At 42.7% G+C, this 19,468-nt stretch overlaps 1 protein-coding gene across 13 annotated transcripts in view; it reads left to right on the top strand.

The window, feature by feature from the left end:
• DAB1 (DAB adaptor protein 1) overlaps window positions 1-19,468 on the top strand; it is a 1,146,801-nt gene that overhangs the window by 25,800 nt on the left and 1,101,533 nt on the right. The gene's annotated exons all lie outside the window — the stretch shown is intronic.

The following is a 19,468-nucleotide window of genomic DNA, read 5'->3' as shown; positions in this document are numbered from 1 at the left end:
TGTGTGTGTGTGTGTGTGTGTGTGTGTGTGTGTGTATACACATATACTTGTGTATATATATATGCTATATATATAGTGTGTATATATATATGTTATATATATAGCATATATTTATGTGTATATATATGCTATATATATATGTGTATATATATGCTATATATATATGTATATATATGCTATATATATGCTATATATATGTGTATATATATGCTATATATATGTATATATAGCAATTCCTTAATGAGGACTTACCTTGTGCTTGGGATTCTCTCTCTCCCTCTCTCTCTCTCTGCCCCTATCCTGCTCTTGCATGCACTCTCTCTCTCAAAATAAATAAGCTTAAAAAAAAGGAACTGAAGTTTCCTTAAGACCCCAATGTGTTCAGTCATCATTGGCAATCCTAGCCATCCTTGGCTTGCAGTGCCAAAAAAGCATTTGCCTGGAGTCTGGCTCGTGACCCTCAGGCAGCTTGGGGCGGGGCGGGGGGGGGGGGGGGCGGTCACCAGAACAAGTATGACTGCTGCATTTCACAGAGTAAGTGAGGGGTTCCAGAAAGGCCAGGGAGCTTGCCTTTAGTCACAGATAGTGAGGGGTGCAGCCAGGCTCAGCTGGTGTGGAGACTCCCCTGCTTTGGGCTTGTTTCCTGTGCTGGAGGCTGTGTCAGTGTGGGGAAGTGTGACCTGGCTTGCTTGTATGCGTCAGTGACCATTCTTTCAGACAGGACATGCTCAGGAACTGGCATCCTTTTACAAGCCGATACTGAGAATGTGTTTAAAATTTCATTCCTTGCAATGCCGACCCTTGAATCTTTCCCTCCATTGTTTAGGGTCAGGTGTTCAGTTCTGTAAGGACCCTGAGAGCAACGAGTGGGTGGATCATTTCTAGCAATATATATGTGACCCCACACCCTGGGGGAGAGTAGCACAACACCATAAATTCTGATTCATATTTTCTCAGGCATGCTGTCATTCAGTGGGGACTCAGAAAAAAGGAAAAATATATGTATGTGTGTGTGTATGTGTATACACGTGTGTGTGAGTGTGAGTGTGTGTGTGTGTGTGTGTGTGTGTGTTATTAAGAAGACTTAACCAACACCAGTACACGAGAGAAAACCACAGCCCTCTAAGAATGTTTCTGGGCTAAAAAAAACAGAAAGAAAGAAAAAATCAATTCCATAGCTTTCCACCTGGGCTGGCCAGTAATCACAACAATAATGCCTTATAACTGCATGTAGGCTTACATAATGTATTCACATCGATAATAAAAGATATATATACACACACACATATCAATTCCTTACCGAGAACTTACCTTGTGCTAACACTTTCGGGACCCTTTTGTATATCTTACTTTATTGAATTCTTGCAGAATCTCTAACAAGGTTATCCTTATCTCCATTTTAAACTGGGAAAACAAGTTCAGTGAGGCAAGTGATTTACTCTAAATTGCAAGGCTAGAAAGGCCCCAAATTCTTCACTAGAGAGGATCTGAGACTCCAAAGCCAGTGCTCTTTAAATTGCCTTGTGGCTGACTCTAGAATCCTACACCTATAGGTTTTTAATTTTTAAATTAAAAACAAAGATGTACTATGCTGAAGCGTTCTTTTCCTTCTTCTTCTTCCCCTCTCCTCTTTTCTCTCCTTCCCCCTCCTTCTTCCCCTCCCTTTTTCTTGTCCTCCTCCCCCACCTCTTCCTTCCTCACCCTCCTTCTTTCCCTCTCTCAGAAGAAACCGTGGTCTTTTTGCTTTCCTGGAGTGACAGCCTCTCATGGTTAGAAGAAAATTTAAAGATCATCTATTTTAAACCAGTGGTTAGCAAAATGGTTCACATTAGAATTGTCTGGGTTAAAAAATACTCCTGCTTGGATCCCATCCCAGACCAATTAAATCAGGATCTCTGGGGTCATGAGTCATTTTTTTTTTTGTCTTAACTCTCCAGTTGATTGTAATGTGAAGCCAAGATTGTGCACCACTCATCTAGACTCACTGACCATTTCCTTCTACAATATCCCTGCAAAATTTTCATCCATATTAGGTTCAAAGGCCCCTAATGGCAGAAAACTTACAATCCTGGGAGGCAGCTGATTTCATTTTTGAGCTTCTCTATCTAGAGAACAACCAAAAAACAAAAACAAAATCTTATTATGGGTCAGGCAGTGTCACATCTGTTATCTCATTTAATCCTCATAGGGTTTTTGTTATCTCTACTTTACAGATGAGGAAACTAAGGCTCATTTATCCCTTCATTCAACAAATACTTAATTGCATTTATATCTACTAAATGACAAGCCTTTTACAAGCGCTGGACACGCGCAAATGTGTAAGACAGGCATGGCCCTCAGTACGCTTTCCTAAGCTGGGGAAGATGGTCATGAAAAACCAGGTTGCATAGCCAACTAATTCCAGGTGCAATGAGAGTTTGCAAAAGGTGCATCTGGCCTTGTGTGGGTGCAAGGAGATCAGTGGACCACCTCTGAGCTGAGCCCTGAAGGACAAGTAGGAATTGCCTAAGGACAGGGGACAACTTTGTGCAGAAGGCCACAAGGCAGGAAAGTGCTCGATGTTTTTGAGGAGCTAGAAGGTGGCCAGCATGTCATTAACACAGACAGAGGGACCCCAGAAGAATGCAGGAATGGAGGGAGGGCAGACTTGGCTGTATCCACTCATTTAGATCAGGAGAAGCCTTTGGAGAATATTAACCCCAGGAGACACAGACAGGTGTGTGTGTGTGTGTGTGTGTGTGTGTGTGTGTGTGTGTGTGTGCGCGCGCGCGCGTGCGAAAGATCATGTCTAGCTGGGGTCGGGGGAGGGGCAAGATGGATGAGTCTTCTTCCATTACCACATAATTTCCTGCTTTCCTACATGTAAGAAGGATTACAATCCTTTCTTCCTTTATCGATGTGCTCTGAGAAGGGAGCTAGAACCAGAGACAGTGCTTCAATAGATTCTAGTGGGTGAAACCTATGTGAGGAGGGAAGGGAATGAGTCTACATAGAAACCCAGAGAAGGAGCCGTTGGGAATCTGAGCCAGGGGTTCAGAGCCTACCTCTCTTGATTCTAGTGGTCATGTTACTGTGTTCTTAAGAATAGTGTGTGTGTGTGTGTGTGTGTGTGTGTGTGTGTGTGTGTGTGTTTAATTTTAACTGAAACAGAGAGAGAATATCCCAGATATAAGTAAAAATGGAATGACCAGGATTATGCGAGCCCAGGGAGAGAAGAACCAACAGATACAGGCACCTGTAGAGACGAAAACACAACACACTCGTGTACAGAAAGTCACTGGCCTCTCTCTTCTGCACATACACATGCACATAAACATACCAAACACCCAAAACTTTGACCTTCAGGAAGGAAAACATGCCCCCTCTGGGCTGCAGGGTGGGAGGAGCATGGGCTTCGGAGCCACACGGCCTTGAGTTCAAATCCCTGCCCATCACCTTGATTTGACCCAGTTGTTTCAACCCCCATTTTTTTTTTTTCATTTGTAATATGCAGACAGGAACATTTAGGGTTGTTCTAAGAATTAAAGGAATTTATATAAAGTACCTGAAAACTATAAGATGCTTATTCTAGGGGCGCCTGGATGGCTCAGTCGGTTGAGCGACCGACTTCGGCTCAGGTCATGGTCTCACAGCTCGTGAGTTCGAGCCCCGCGTCGGGCTCTGTGCTGACAGCTCAGAGCCTGGAACCTGCTTCAGATTCTGTGTCTCCCTCTCTCTCTGCCCCTAACCCACTTGCATTCCATCTCTGTCTCTCTCAAAAATAAATAAACGTTAAAAAATTAAAAAAAAAAAAAAGATGCTTATTCTAATTGTTATGTGCTGTTGAAAAACTTGCCATAATAGAACTACTCAGATAACACTTTAGTTCAGGTGATCGAGAATTGAATCCCAATTCTGGAAACCCTGGAAGAATCCATATGAATTTAGTCCCTTTATGTTGAAACCATGAAGAACCATGGAGGCTTCTGATTTTCTCTCCATCGGATATCCCAAATATCTCTTCAGCCCTTGTTCCTCTTGTGGTCTCTGCCTAGAAAGTCCACAATGAGCATAATCATCTGTTTCCTTCCTTTTGTGTTGGTTGGCCTATAAGAATTATAGTCCATCCATCTATCCATCCATCCATCCTTCCATCCCAGCATACACTAAGGTTGGAGTTGTCATAGTAGGATCTATGAGGTATGAGGGGTGTAGGGGCTAAACTATAGAACTGTGTTTTCCAAGAGTGGTTTGCTAGTTTCATCAGGCTCTCCTGCAGAGTACAGAGCCACATTCCAAGCTTTTGAAATAGAGTGTCTGGGGGGAAGGCCCTGAAACCTAGTATTTTAAACTAGTACCCCGGTAGTTCTAATGCAGCCCACATTTGAGAACCACTCACTGGATTATATTCTTCAGAGGGACGAGGATGCTAGCTTTTTGGAAGCTTTAAGGAGTAATCGAGAGGCCTGATGTGGAGATACGAAGAACTTGGCTTATGCGTGAAGATTTGTGGTCATTTGAAAACCTTCATTCATGCATTCATTTAACAGAGTGCCTAATGTGTTGGGTGCCATTTGGTTCAAGAAGATGTGTCAGTGCGGCACTGATCAGCCCCCTGCCTTCAGGAGGCTAACAGTTTAATAGAGATAGACAGTGACCACTCACACACACACACATCAATGAGAATATCTCTTGAACATACTAATGCTGTAAAGAAAATACTATGAGTGGGCGGGCCAGAGGTCAACTGGAGTTGAGGGGTACCTTGACCATGGTGGTTACAGAAGGTATCTCTGAGGAGGAGCGCATTTGAGTTGCGATCTGAAGGACAAAAAGGAGGCAGACTTGCAAGGATCTTGGAGAAGAATTTTAGGCAAATGGAACAGCAAGGGCAGAGGCCCAGAGATGCTTAGAGTATTTAAGGGGCACAGAGAAAGCTAGGATGGTTTAGCCTATAGAACCAGGAAGAGGATGACAGGAGAAGAGAGGAGAAGAGAGCAGTCAGCCTCATAGACTCCAGTAAGGCATGCCGTTTTTATGTTAGTGGTCTCAGTAAGGCCCATTTCTTCAGCTGTATCAAGGAGCAGAGGGAAACAGAATCTGTCTCTTTCAATGGTCTTTGATATATTGGCTTCCCCAACAGAAGCTCTCTGAAACCTACCCTTGCTGCAAATTTTACTGCTGGAAAGAAAACGCCCGTTCTGACTCCCTGCCTATTGTAATTAGATTTTCCAGGATCATTTGCTCCAGCTAGAAGCCAAAGAAGCCCTGTTGTGGCCACAGTGGCCTGCCCTGAGAGCAGTCACTTTGAATCTGCTTGTCTGGAAAGGGTGATCTCAGTCAAAAACAGCCTCGCTCCAACATAAGGCATTTTCTGATCCTTTATAAAAACTTGCCAACATTTTGCTTCTACAAACCTGTGCCTTCTGAAGGCTAGCAAGCCCATAAGCAAGAATTAAGATTAGTAAAGAAATAATCCACGTGTTCATTGGTTATTCATCCAAAAACCTGTTTCTAAGAGCACCAAGGATTTCTATGTTGCTCAGTCCAACAGAACTCATTTCACTGGATGTTCAAACAGAATTTTATACAGGAGACTAACTCCATGTTTGTTTTTTTTCCATTTTTTAATTGTGGTAAAATGCAGCATAAAATTTACAATCTTAATCATTTTTAAGTGCAGAGTTCAGTGGCATAAGTACATTCACGTTATTGTGCAAGCATCACCAGCATCTGTCTCCAGAGCTCTTTTCATCTCGTAAAACCGAAACTCTGTACCCATGAAACACAAACTCCCTATTCCCCCTTCCATCAGCCCCTGGCAATCACTATTTACTTTCTTTCCCTGTGATTTTTACTACTTAGGTACCTTTATAACAGGAATCATATAGTATTAATATTAGGCTTATTTCACTTAGCTTAATGAACTTAAGGTTCATCCATGTTGTACTATGTGTCAGAATCTCCTTCTTTTTTAGGGCTAGTGTTCCACTGTCTGGGTAGACTACATTTCCTTTTATCCATTTATCCATGGGTGGACACTTAGGTTGCTTCCATATTTTAGCTATTATGAATAATCTTGCTATGAACAAATCTCTGAGTCCTTGTTTTCATTTCTTTGGATAGATGCCAGAAGTGGAATTTCTGGGTCGTATAGTAATTCTATTTTTTTTTTTTTTTTTTTTTTTTTTTAGGAACTGCCATGCTGTTCCTTACAGCAGCAACACCAATTTACATTCCCAGAAACAGTGTACAGGGTTCCAGTTTCTCCACGTTCTCACCAACATTTGTTATTTATTTATTTTTTTGTTACTCTGGAAACACCCATCCTAATGGCTATGAGGGGATATCTCCTGGGAGTTTTGATTTGCATTTCCCTGACAATAAGTGAGATTGAGCATCTTTTCATGTGCTTATTGGCCCTTTATATATCTTCTTGAGAGAAACGTCTATTCAGGTCCTTTGCCCATTTTTGAATTGCATCATTTGGGGTTTTTTTGTTGTTGTTGTTGAGTGTTAGGATTTCTTTATATTTTCCCATCTTTCTTAAATCTCTTGTTTTCTTTTGGCTTTTCTACTACCACTGTCTCCTGGTCTGCTCATCCTCCCTCATTTATCCTTCTGAGTGTCTGTCACCAGCCCTTATTCTTAGATGTAGCCTCTAAATACTGATGCTCCTTATGGCTTACAGATGATTCGGCCAGTAATAAGCAAAAGGTATGCAAAGAATATTACGGAAGCACAAGGTATGGGACTTGTTCCAAACAGGGGGCCATGAAGTCAGCTGGCTCAGAGCGTTTATGAGTAAGAGCCACGGATCCGAAAGAGGAGTGCAGTACATCCCTGGCAGAGAGAACAGCCAAAGCAAAAGCGCAGAGGACTTAGTGCCATGGCATGGCAAGAAGTTAGATGGAAGGCAGTGGAAAGTAAGGCTGGAAATGTAAGCAGAAGCAGGTTGGCAAGGTCTTTTTCTTGTATTTCTTTGGACTGTGATGAGACATTGAAGTGGTTTAAACGGGGAAGTGACATGTTTTGCATTTTAGAATGATTCGTTGGGCTGCAGTGTAAAGGATGGAGTTAAGTGGGTGCAAGACTCAGGTAGGGTTACAGTTAACAGGCCCTTGGAATAATCCAGGTAAGGGATGATGGTGGCTCGGTCTAATGTGGTAGCTACAGGAACAGAGAGGGGCATTTGGATTGCAGTGGATGTACATGAGTAACGGTGTGGGGGATGAAATCATCAGATAGAGAGACTGTTGGAGGAGAGCAGGGGTTGCAGCTTTGATTCAGGAATGGACTCCAGAATACAGACTCTTCAGCAGTTCGACAGAGTAACTCGGCTGTAGCCAAACTTATATGGCCTTCCCCTTTGATCCTCAGCCTTAGAGTTTCTCTCTGTGAAACGTCTGGGTGAGGAAAGGCCTCAATGGTTCTTTAAATTCCTCCTCTTAGACATATGGAAATCGAGACTGACAACACGGTAACTCACTGCCTTATCAATTCTCACCTCTAAAAACGTCCAGATCATTGCAGGTTCTTCTTGCCTCACATCAGATACTGACCTGAGGATACTGATATTAAAAATAACTTCAGCGATACGTAAATTTTGTGTGAGTGTTTTTTCCTTTTTCTGTAATTGACTCCAGGAGCCATCGTTCAAAAGCAACAAAAATACCAGGTGAGGGCTGAGGGTTTCTTAACCATGTTGGATCTGAAACAGCAATAATCCTACTACCTCGAAGCAGCTTTGTTTCTCTTATTTGACTAAGGGTTTTCAACAACTAGCTGATGTGTACCTGAATGGAACTGGAATCAGTGGAGTTCAGAAATCATTCGAATGCAAGTACTCTGGCTCACTCCTTCTATCTTCATGATGAAGTTTCCTTCCTAATTGGTGGGCACGATGGGAAGAAATAAAAGCCTTGAGGTGTTGTACTCCAGTAAATTAAAATTAGGTGGGATGGGTTTAAGTTTCTGCTCACCAGCTGCATTTATCTCAATTTCAAGGAGTTGCAAGAGTGGGGGAGATGGTATTTCTGTAACCCTTGATGTACCTAAGAGAAGAGGCAATAAATGTAGTAAGGATTTTGCAGCCTTCTCAGGGCAAACCAACCAAATGACCTCAGTGTCAGGGCTTAAAGCAGAATTGCCTAAGGGTGTCAATACTGGTGGTTACAAATGTGAGTCTTGAAGTTCATGCCCATGGACTCAAATCCTGGCTCTTTTATATACTAACTGTATGGTCTTTGCCTATCAGCTTACTCTGACTCACTTTGCTCATCTGTAAAATGGGGACAATACTGGCTACACCACAGGACAACTTTCAGATTAAGTGAGCTGTCAACAAGATAATGCGTACAAAGCACACCCTCCAGTGCTTCGCACCTAGTGGGTGTCTCAGTCTGCTCTCTGGCTCTAAAACATGATGCTGCTGTGAAAGACATACATTGGAACCAGAGAATGAAGAAGTGGTTCATTAACAACTGGCCTAGGGAGACTACACTCCACAGGAAACTGCAGGGTCGTTAAGCACCAATGGTGGTAACAAGGCCATTAATGTCCCAGGGTTTTCTTTATTGAGCCACACAGTGAGGTGATGCTTAACCCAGCAGGAGGGAAGGGGTTCAGTGGGATCTGGGGGTGGGAGATCACAGCTATTTTGTAAGGTAGACCAGCTGTGAAATGCCAGAAGGATTGTGCACTTGCTGTGTCTGCACTGTGGAGCATCCCAAAGGACAGAGCATCTGAAAATCATTTCTGTGTGTTCATTGCAGGCGGTGAGGTTTAAAGAGCATTGACTTTGGTGTCTTAGACCTGACTGGGAATCCCATTTCCATCACAACTAGCAATGAGACCACAGGCAGGTTACTCTCATCTTTCATTGCCTCAGTTTCCTCATCCACAAAATGGGGAGAATCCTGAGCCGCAATGAGGCAAAACTAGTGAAGCACGAGAAAACACATGGAGAATAATAGTTTTTAAACCTTAAAGTCGTAGGCAATGGGAAGTATTATCTTATTACAATTGTAGTGATTTAAACGTGTGTCTTTTCTCACTTCCTTGTATTAACCTTCCCTTTCCTCTTCATTTGGTTGCTTGGGCTAGTAGACATATGACTTATTTCTAGCAATGTCAACTACTCATGCTTGGGCTACAATCCATTGCAAAACTCACAAAGAGCAGGTGCAGCATGAGCTTCAGAATAAGTTATTTCATTAGAATGAATTTCTGAATGCGAAAAATCGGCATCACTTCAGAAGAAATTTCTGGAAGAACCGAATAGACCCACATATCACCGTATCGATTTGAATGGAATGTCTAAAATAATTTTAGCTCTGACTTTTTAAGCAACTAGGACAAAAGAAAAAGAATCTAGAAGTTATATAGATAACTGTGTCAGACAGTGGAGATGTTTCTTTTTTAGGACAAATCCTAAATGTAGAAACAACTCTTAAGAAGTTTTTACAAGGCTCCAGACATAGCAGTGTCCTTACCATTGCTTATAAGGCCCTACATGACTTGGTTCCCACCTGCCTTTCTGGCCTCATCTTCAGTATTCCCCACCCTGCTTTCTCTGCTCCAGGCTTCTATTTCTCCATCAAATCATGATACTCCTACCACAGGACTATTGCACAATCGGTTCCCTCTGCCTAGATGCTCTTGTCCTTAATTTCACCCCTTAATAAACATTTCCTCAAAGAAAGCATTGAAGCCCCAAATTCCTAACACTTAACTCTTCACTGTACCCTTCCTTTCTTGGAACTTATCTCAATTGGTGATTAAGCATTTGGTCATTGTTTATTTTCTGTCTCATCTGCACATGAGCTCCTGAGAACAGAAACCGTGTGTGTTGTGCTCACCAGCAATTCCATGTACGTCGTATATGATAGGTGCTAAGAAACAGCTGGAATAAAAACAAACACTAAATCAGTGAACACATGGATTCTCTGTAGCAACACAGCTTCACAAACACAGACTTGTGGACCAGAGCATTCTTTTTTTTTTTTAATTCTTTTTTAATGTTTATTTATTTTTTGAGAGAGAGAGAGACAGAGTGTGAGTGGGGGAGGGGCAGCGAGAGAGAGAGAGGGAGACACAGAACCCGAAGCAGGCTCCAGGCTCTGAGCTGTCATCACAGAGCCCGACGTGGGGCTCGAACTCACAAACCATGAAATCGTGACCTGAGCCGAAGTTGGACGCTTAACTCACTGAGCCACCCAGGCGCCCCATGGACCAGAGCATTCTGAGGTTGCTCATCTTCCTCCTGGCAGTGGAGGTAATCTGGATAAGGATTACAATACATTTTCTCAGCTCAGCAAGAAAAGATCAATGTGTGAGATAAAGTCCAGACTGTTTCTCATGACATACCAAAAGTTCCATGATGTCGCTTTTCTTTTGCCATTTTCTAATTAAATTTTTTTTTTTATTTTTTTAAAAAGTTTTTATATATTTATTTTTGAGAGAGACAGAGACGTTGTGAGTGGGGAGGGGTAGAGAGAGAGGGAGAGAAGGAAAGAATCCCAAGCAGACCTCACACTCAGCACAGAGCCCGACGCGGGGCTTGAACTCACAAAACCGTGAGATCATGACCTGAGCCAAAAGCAAGAGTCGGATGCCCTACCAGTTCAGCCACCCAGGCCTTCCCACCGTTTTCTATTCATAGCCTGTGCTTCTACCGTGCATTCCTGCTGACAGTTTCATGAACATGCTGTGCCAGTCCCAGCCTCCATGCCTTTGCCTGTTCTCTTCCCCCATCCTGGAATGCCTTTCCCTGAGTGGGAAAACATAACAATAGACGGTCAAGAACTCCAGCTCTGGAGTCAGGCAGATACCAATCTAAATCCTGGTTCTACTGCTTAGCTGCCAGATCTTGGACTTCCTAAAACTCAGTTTTCCCATTTAAAAAGTTGGCATGGGGAGGGGCGCCTGGGTGGCGCAGTCGGTTAAGCGTCCGACTTCAGCCAGGTCACGATCTCGCGGTCCGTGAGTTCGAGCCCCGCGTCGGGCTCTGGGCTGATGGCTCAGAGCCTGGAGCCTGTTTCCGATTCTGTGTCTCCCTCTCTCTCTGCCCCTCCCCCGTTCATGCTCTGTCTCTCTCTGTCCCAAAAATAAATAAATGTTGAAGAAAAAAAAAAAAATTAAAAAAAAAAAAAGTTGGCATGGGGAGACTGGGGAGCCAGTCAGTTAAACGTCTGACTTCAGCTCAGGTCATGGTCTCACTGCTCTTGAGTTTAAGCCCTGCATCTGACTCTGTGCTGATAGTGCGGAGCCTGGAGCTCCCTCCCCCGCTTCTGCTCTCTCTCTCTCTCTCTCTCTCTCTCTCTTTCACTCAAAAATAAACATTTAAAATTTTTTTTTAAAAATTGCCATAATAATAAAAAAGAATTAGGGGCACCTGTATGGCTTAGTCAGCTAAGCGTCTGACTCTTGATTTTGGCTCAGGTCATGATCTCACATTTCGTGGGTTCTAGCCCCACATCAGGCTCTGTGCATTGCCTGCACAGAGCCTGCTTCGGATTCTCCCTCTCTCCTTCTCCCTCTGCTTCTCCCCCATTCATGCTCTGTTTATCTCTCTCAAAATAAGTGAATAATAATATATATTTAAAACTTTTAAAATTTGGGGTGCCTAAATGGCTCAGTTGGTTAAGTGCTGACTACAGCTCATGTTATGATCTCGCGGTTGGTGAGTTCAAGCCCTGTGTCAGGTTCTGTGCTGACAGCTCAGAGTCTGGAGCCTGCTTTGGATCCTGTGTCTCCCTCTCTCTCTCTGTCCTCCACACCCCTGCTCATGCTCTGTCTGTCTCTGTCTCTCTCAAACATAAACATTTAAAAAATTAAAAACTTTTAAATTTAGTATTTAAAAAAATAATAAAGAATGAAATCTTGCCATTTGCAACAACACACATGGAGCTAGAGAGTATTATGCTAAGTGAAATAAATCATAGAAAGACAAAGCCTATATGATTTCACTCATATGTGGAATTTAAGAAATAAAACATGAATGTATGAAAAAAAAAGAGAGAGACAGACCAGTAAACAGACTCTTATCTATAGAGAAGAAACTGAGAATTACTGGAGGGGAAGTGGGCAGGGATGGGTTAAATGGGTGATGGGTTAAGGAGGGCACTAGTGGTGATGAGCCTAGGGTGTTGTAATTGATGCATCAGTGTATTATGCACCTGAAACTAATGTTACATTGTTAACTAACTGGAATTGAAACACAAACTTGAAAGAAAGTTGGCATAATGATATTTACCTTGTAGAGCTGTTGCAAGGATGAAATTGATCATGTATATAAAGGGTTTATTGCTAAGTTTCTCAAGAAGACCAATGGGGGGAGGGAAGGGGAAAAAGTAGTCACAGAGAGGTAGGGAGGCAAACCAAAAGAGACTCTTAAATACAGAGAACAAACTGATGGTGGTTGGGCGGGGTGGGGCAGAGGGTAAAATGGGACATGGGCATTGAGGAGGGCACCTGTTGCGATGAGCACTGGGTGTTGTATGTAAGCCAATTTGACAATAAATTATATTAAAAATAGGGTTTATTGCTTTGAGGGGGATATAAGTTACATTGTTACACTGAGGGGACATTGTTACATTCCTATGAAAAAAATCTTCTTCTTAAGACTCAGGTCAAAGGTCATTTGAAGCCTTTTTTTTTTTTTTCCCACTCTGCTGGCCAGACAGACTAAAGGAAACTTTCTCACTGCACATCACATACACCTCTGTTGTAGCATTATCCTCTAATTGCATATCCACTTTCTCATTAGGTAGCAATGTCTTTAAAGACATGGTTCAAATGTGCTTTCATTCTGAGGACAGTACCAAATGCAGTACTAGGTGTTTGATAAATACCTCTCAGTGCAGAAATAAATGAATTAATTCTATACCAGCTAGAAAAAGTACATTCAATATAGCAAGTAAAATTGAACCGGACATTTTTATTGGCTCTTTAATTTGCTCACATATCTTGCATATACGTCACTCAAACATATTTAGCCTTTTTGTGGAAAGGTCCACACAGTGTTGACATTCCTGGTCTTTAAGAAAACATTATGCCCTGGCTAAATGGTGGCTTTATTTCATTCTCGTCAGTATTTGCATTGGAAAACAGCTACTTAGCACATTTGCCAATGACTTTTCATAAGGTAGACTTTTTTTTTCCTTTTTTTATTTTTTTCTGTTAGCCTCAGGTTCTGAGCATGTGATACTACAATGTTTCTGCTCCAGATTCGCAAGGGTGCTGGTGTTCTCAAATCAGTTTGTCACATGGAACATGTTCTACAACAAAGAGGATTAATTGTTTTTCTCCTGTAAACGGTTTGAGGTGGAAGAAAGCCCATCTCTCATTGGATTCTGGTTGGCTTTAACTTCTGGGACCCCAGCCTGCCCCTATGTCTACTGCCTCATTTCCCAGCAAACTCCAGCTCACGCTCCATACCACAGGAGAACTGATCAGCCTACAGTCTCACACATATCCCATGTAGTTTAAGGCTTCTGGGCTTTTGTCCAAGCTCTTCTCGCTATCTGCACTGTCTCACCCCACTTATCTCCTGGCAAACACCCACTTATCTCTTAATACTGACTTTAGGTATCCCTTCCTCCAGGAAGCCTTCTTGGCATGGCCTAATCTGATTTGGGTTCTTCCCCCTTATTCTCTCTGCCAGTCCTGTTCTTTGCATTTATGGGAGTATGTATGTGGTGGGGGAATTTCACCTTCATGTTTAAGCAGGTAAGTTTGGAGGTGCCTGGGTGGCTAAGACCGTCACGCATCTGACTTCAGCTCAGGTCATGATCTCACAGTACGTGAGTTTGAGTCCCGCATTGGGCGCTGTACTGGCAGTAAAGAGCCTGCTTGGGATTCTCCCTCTCTCCCTGTCTCTCTGCCCCTCCCCTGCTTGCTCTTTCAAAAATAAATAAACTTAATAAATTAAAAAAGAGAAAGGTTTAGTTAGCCTGAGGCTGGGATTGAGCTTCAAAATCTTGGTCAAGTTACTGACTTTGAGATTTCACTGTCTTCCATGAAACGAGAGGACTATAGAACGGATGTGACAGTTAACGAGTAACTCTATATTGAGCACTTTAAACCATGTGTAACATGTAAGAACCATTCCATATGTGCTGGACATGATTTTACTGCTGGTAGTAATCAGCTACAACTATCAATATCAAAACACTTATAACACCGTGCCAAAACTATCTGCTCACACGTGTACCTCTCCTATTGGACCTAGAGCAACCAACTGTCTCACGTTGCCCAGCCCTAGGAAGATTCTTGGAATATGGGGTTTTCGGTGTTAAAACCAGGATGGTCCCAGGAAACCAGGATGAGGGGCCACAGTCACCCTCAACTAGACCATAAACAGCTTAGAGTGAGAGACTCTGACCTCTCATCTTTATATCCTAGTGCTGAACACATTGCTTTCGAAGCAGCAACTTGTAGTGGTAGAGTAAGTTAATGGGGGCTTTCTTACTTTTTGCAGCCACGCATACATGTTTCTCTACCCTGTGGATGACTTTATACTTTCCATCTGTATTAGTCTGCTAGGACTACCATAATAAGATACCACAGAATAGGTAGCTTAAACAGTGTAAGTTTATTTTCTCACAGTTCTGGAGGCTAGAAGTCCAACATCAAGGTTTCTGCTGATTGGTTTCTGTTGAGAGTTCTCTTCCTGGATGGCAGAGGGCCACCTTCTCGCTATGTCCCCACACGGCCCTTGTTCAGCATATACACACAGAAAGAAAGGGCAAATTTTCTGTGTCTCTTCTTACAAGGACACTAATCCTGTCAGACCAAGGCCCCATCCTTATGACCTCATTTAACCCTAATTACTTCCTTAGAGGCCCCATTTCCGTATATAGCCACATTGGGGGTTAGGGCTTCAACACATGAATTATGGTAGGGACACAAACATTCAGTCCATCATACCACCCTAACCTCCATCTGTATCACAGGAAAATCACTGCATCAGTTAGTTATAGCTGCATAACAAACCACTCCAAAACTTAGTGGCTTATAACAACAAGTATTTAATTAGCTCATAAATCTGCAAGTCAGCTGAGAGGCTTGACTCATCTGAGATGGCCTTCCTCATATATCTGTGGGGTTAGTTGACAGATCAGCTAAGGCTTTTCTAATCTTGGCTGGTTTTTCTCACATGTTTGGGACCCAACTGAAATGAACTGTCTAACTCAGCTCTGCTTTACATGGTGCCTTTATCCTCCAGTAAGCTAGTTCAAGCTTATTCACATGGTGGAGACCAGGTCTTGGGAGAGAGCAGACATGTGCAAAGCCTTTAGAACCTGGGCTGGGAACTGGCTCCTTGTCACTTTTTTGGTATTCTTTTGGTCAATTGAAGGCACAATGCCAACCCAGATTTTAGAGGAAGGAAAATAGATGCCACCACTTGAGCTGCAGAATCACATAGCAAAGGGCACAAATACATGAATGAGTTGTGGTCATGTTTAAAGTCTACCATAATTACCAATCTAGCACAGAGCTATGGTGGTAAATATATGTTTAAGCTTAAAGAAGACATTATGAATCACATAAAACAGCAAGCTCTGGGAGATGTAGTGTCTAGAAGTTAAGGAAAGTTTGTGCTGCAGGTAGATGTATTATTTATGGGAAGTTACAACACCATCTTAATACGATGATGAGGCGTTCTTCCTGGACAGTGATGTATCCAAATAATACCCAAGTGGGTATTAGGAAAATTGTCAGGAAAATACTCAGGTAGCCAGTTTTAGAAAGTTTCACAAATTGACCTCACAAAATGATATCATCCTGACATTGAGTATCTGGGTTCCTCCCGAGACTCTAATGACATACTGGTGGACTCTGCATTAGAGGAGGAAGCGTCAGAGAGAGGGTTCCAGAACATTGAGGGAAGGACAGCTCCTTACAACTGCATACTGTCTTGGTGTTTTTATGCTACTCCTAACAACTAGTGTTCATCAGATTTTCTGGTACTTACATCATTCCACTGAAGAATTTTAATGACAACATTGGGGAAATCATATCATTTGGCCCCAATAGCTGATGAAGTGGAAAACAGTGAAAACAAAAGCACTAGGCTAAAAAGGAGCCATTTAATTTGATATTTTTTTGAGTTCAATGAACTAAACAGCTGAATTAATTAAAGCCTACTTTAGGGCCACTTTATATAGTTAACTAGCACAAACAGGATCTCGAGGCCTCCAGGGGCTTTGGGGGAGAAGACCTCAGACAAACACTAGCAGCACTCTGCAGTTTTAGGAACACATGTTGTCTGAAAATCACACACCCTTGCAGGGGAGCGATGGGGTTTATTGTGGATGTGGGAATAAAGCAGGTCATAAGCTATGGAGTAAAAAGGCCTGGGAGGGTGGTGATTTGAGGGAGGCAGATGAATTAAGCTCAGACAGTCTCCGCAGAAGAGAACAGTGCTATTATTAGATGAGAGCCTGTGAGAGGAAAAAAAAAAAATAAGGCTTGCCAGAAGGAGTTGTCCAGAAGGAACCTCATTCAGATGAAGTCTGTCTGTGTGCTGAGAAATCAGGATGCTCAGTGTGTGCTGTTGGGTCATAGAGCAGAGAGCCTCAGATGGAAACTAGGCAGGTTCCTGTGTAATCCTCGTTCTAGTTCCAGCTTGCTGCGTGACCTTGGGCAAGTCACTTCAGTAATCTCGGCCTCAGTTTTTTCATCGGTTACATAGATAATGTTTTTATAATAGTACCTCTTATAGGGCTGCTACCAGACTAATAAGGTCACATACATACTACAGGCTGATGTTAGTTGTTTGCATTACCATGGTAACCTTAGAATCTCATGGCTAGTACTCAGGAACCCTTAGTTATTCGTTGGAATTTCATCACAGGTGATGACTTATATCTACCTTTTCCTCTTTCGTAAGCACTTTTTGCAGTATAAGTGTAGTACATGCTTTTGGTGCCCCACCCACATCCATTGGCATTCTTCATTTTGCTAGAAGCATCTTGGTGCTTCTCCTACTACAAATGCAGCAGGCTGGAAGTACCTGGCAATTTATGTCCCCGGGAGTAGTCCTCAACCAACTGCAAAGGGGAGGTGGCGGGTAAATACCTTGTCTTTGTCACTCCTCGGGTGGGACACTTCTGAAGCAGTCTTCATCACCTCCTGGAGGTCCCCAGTGGGACTGAGCTGTAGTTGTCCATCCACAGAAATCATTTGTGGACAATCACCCATGACATTGGCTTCCTTCCCTCTCATGCTTCACGTCTTAATCCCCTAGGTGCCACCTAGGGGATTAAGCACCACCTTCTGGCACCACCTTCCAAATAAGCCAACATACTGCATTTAACTGTTTGTCTCATGAGACTGTAGAGACTGTGTCAGATTCGTTTCTGGATGCTAGCACTTCGATCGTGGGGGCATTGATGAAGTTCACTGAACAACGTATGGGTTCAGGTTCCACCCTCTGAGGCTCCACCAATAAGTCAGTTCTAGTCTTCTCATGACACTTCTTTGTCTCAACATACCTTTAAATCCACTCATTCCTGACCAACCTCCCCCCCCCCCCAATTTTATCCTGTCCAAAAACTTCGTTTTCAATTAAAAAACATTCTCTGTTGGGATTTGGCTTCAGGATTGCCCTCCATCCTGGGTTCTATAGTTACATGACATACTCAAACAGTGACAGTTAGAACCCGAGCCCCATAATGAACTTGGCATTTGCTCTGTAGCAGAATGATGTGGTAATTGTTGCAAGTGATGTTTTAAATCCTTAAGTATAACACGTGCACAGCCATGCTCTATATCTGCTGGCTAAACCCTTGAGTCTTTCTCAAATGTCTTATATATGTATGGCCTTTGACCTCAAGCTGTAACATTCATTTAGTCATTTGCTCAGCAAACACTCAGCAAGTCTACCACATGTCAGGCTTTGGGTTAGGTTCCGGGCTTCTAAAAGTGAGGAAGACAAATGGCTGTACCTGCCAAGTTCAACATAGTCTCCTGGGAGACACAATAGACCCTTAATACATCCTTTTAGACTGAGGGAGACATGCAGAAGATGACCACAGTGCAGTGTGGTCAATGATAATGTGACACAGCAGTAGTCTCATAGGGTGGTCTTTGCACCTGCAGCGTGAGCATCAGCTGGAAACTTGGACCTGCACATTTTTAGGCCCCACCCATTCACAACTACTGAGAAACTCTGGCTGTGGGGACAGAAATCTGTATTTTGACAACCCCCGTGATTCACATATTCCCTAGAATGGAGAACCACTGTGCCTGAGAGAAGCAGAGACTTTCAGGGAAGAAGAGTGAAGGGTCTGGGTATATCTGAGTATGTGTTTCTATGTTGTGTGTGGAAAGGGTGGGGTGTATATAAGAAGAGCAATCAAAGAAGGCTTCCTGGATTGTGTGAACCCTGAGCTAAGTCTTAAAGGGACACTTTTTGACATGATAGAAGACCCTCTGTTTTACCCAAGGATCTACTGAAGTTTCCCTCATACAGTGCTGCCCCCTTTCTGATAGTCCTCCAGCATGATTTTAAACCTCCTGAGGGAAGGACCTTCTTGACTTGATTTTCCTTTTTAAAAATAGGACCCAAAGCATAATGCTCAGTGCATAGGTGGTCAGCAAGTATTTATTGATTTGATTGCCCAGAAACACATCCTGCAAGGCACGTCTGCCTCTGTTCTTTTCTTTTGGCCCACGTGCCACTGAAGAATTGGTTTAGATGACTTGAAAGGAAAATGGCTGGATTGAACTGAACAGATGTTTTGCTGTTGCAGAGAAATAATCTACCTACGGAGAACAATTTGGAGGTGTGGGTGTTAACATGTTGTTCTTTAGGGTCCCCAGAGTCTAAATTACACATATTGACAAAGCAACCCTATAGTGCAAGTGATTTTTTATTGTTATGTAATAACATAGAGTATAATTAGCTTGTACAAATGATAGTAATTCTTATGCCTATATAGTGCTTTCTGCTTTACAAAACACATTCATCCACCCTTTAACTCACCCGATCCCCGCAACTTTGCGGAGCAGGCATGGCAGATATTATTAGGATCCTTATTTCTCAGGTGAGGGGAAGCTATGGGTGGGACTGGTATAACCTCATTTCTGTTGTGCGCTGTTGGCCACAGCAATCACAGACAAGCCCAGCTTCAAGAGGAGGGGAAATAAAATCCGACATCTCATGGGAGGCTGTCCAAGAAGTTGCACTAACTTTAATCCACTACAGTGACCTTGGTACTTAACCTCTCTGAGCCTCAGTACCATTTGTTAAATGCAGATAATATTGACATCATAAGGGTCATAGTAGGTACCCAGATAATGGCAATTATTATCAGTAACCATGGGGAAATAATTTGATTCACTTTCAGAAGAGAATAACTGATCATAATATATGGCTACATGGAACGACAGACAATAAAAGTAAGAAGGCAAGGCTTAAGTAAGAGCTTTGACTGCCAAGGTCTTAAACACTATGATCTAATATGCAGGGGCTTGTTTT

The sequence above is a fragment of the Puma concolor genome, chromosome C1, assembly GCF_028749965.1.
Source record: "Puma concolor isolate L17-30 chromosome C1, mPumCon1.1.hap2, whole genome shotgun sequence".
Taxonomy (NCBI): domain Eukaryota; kingdom Metazoa; phylum Chordata; class Mammalia; order Carnivora; family Felidae; genus Puma; species Puma concolor.
This window is presented reverse-complemented; position numbering and strand designations above follow the sequence as displayed.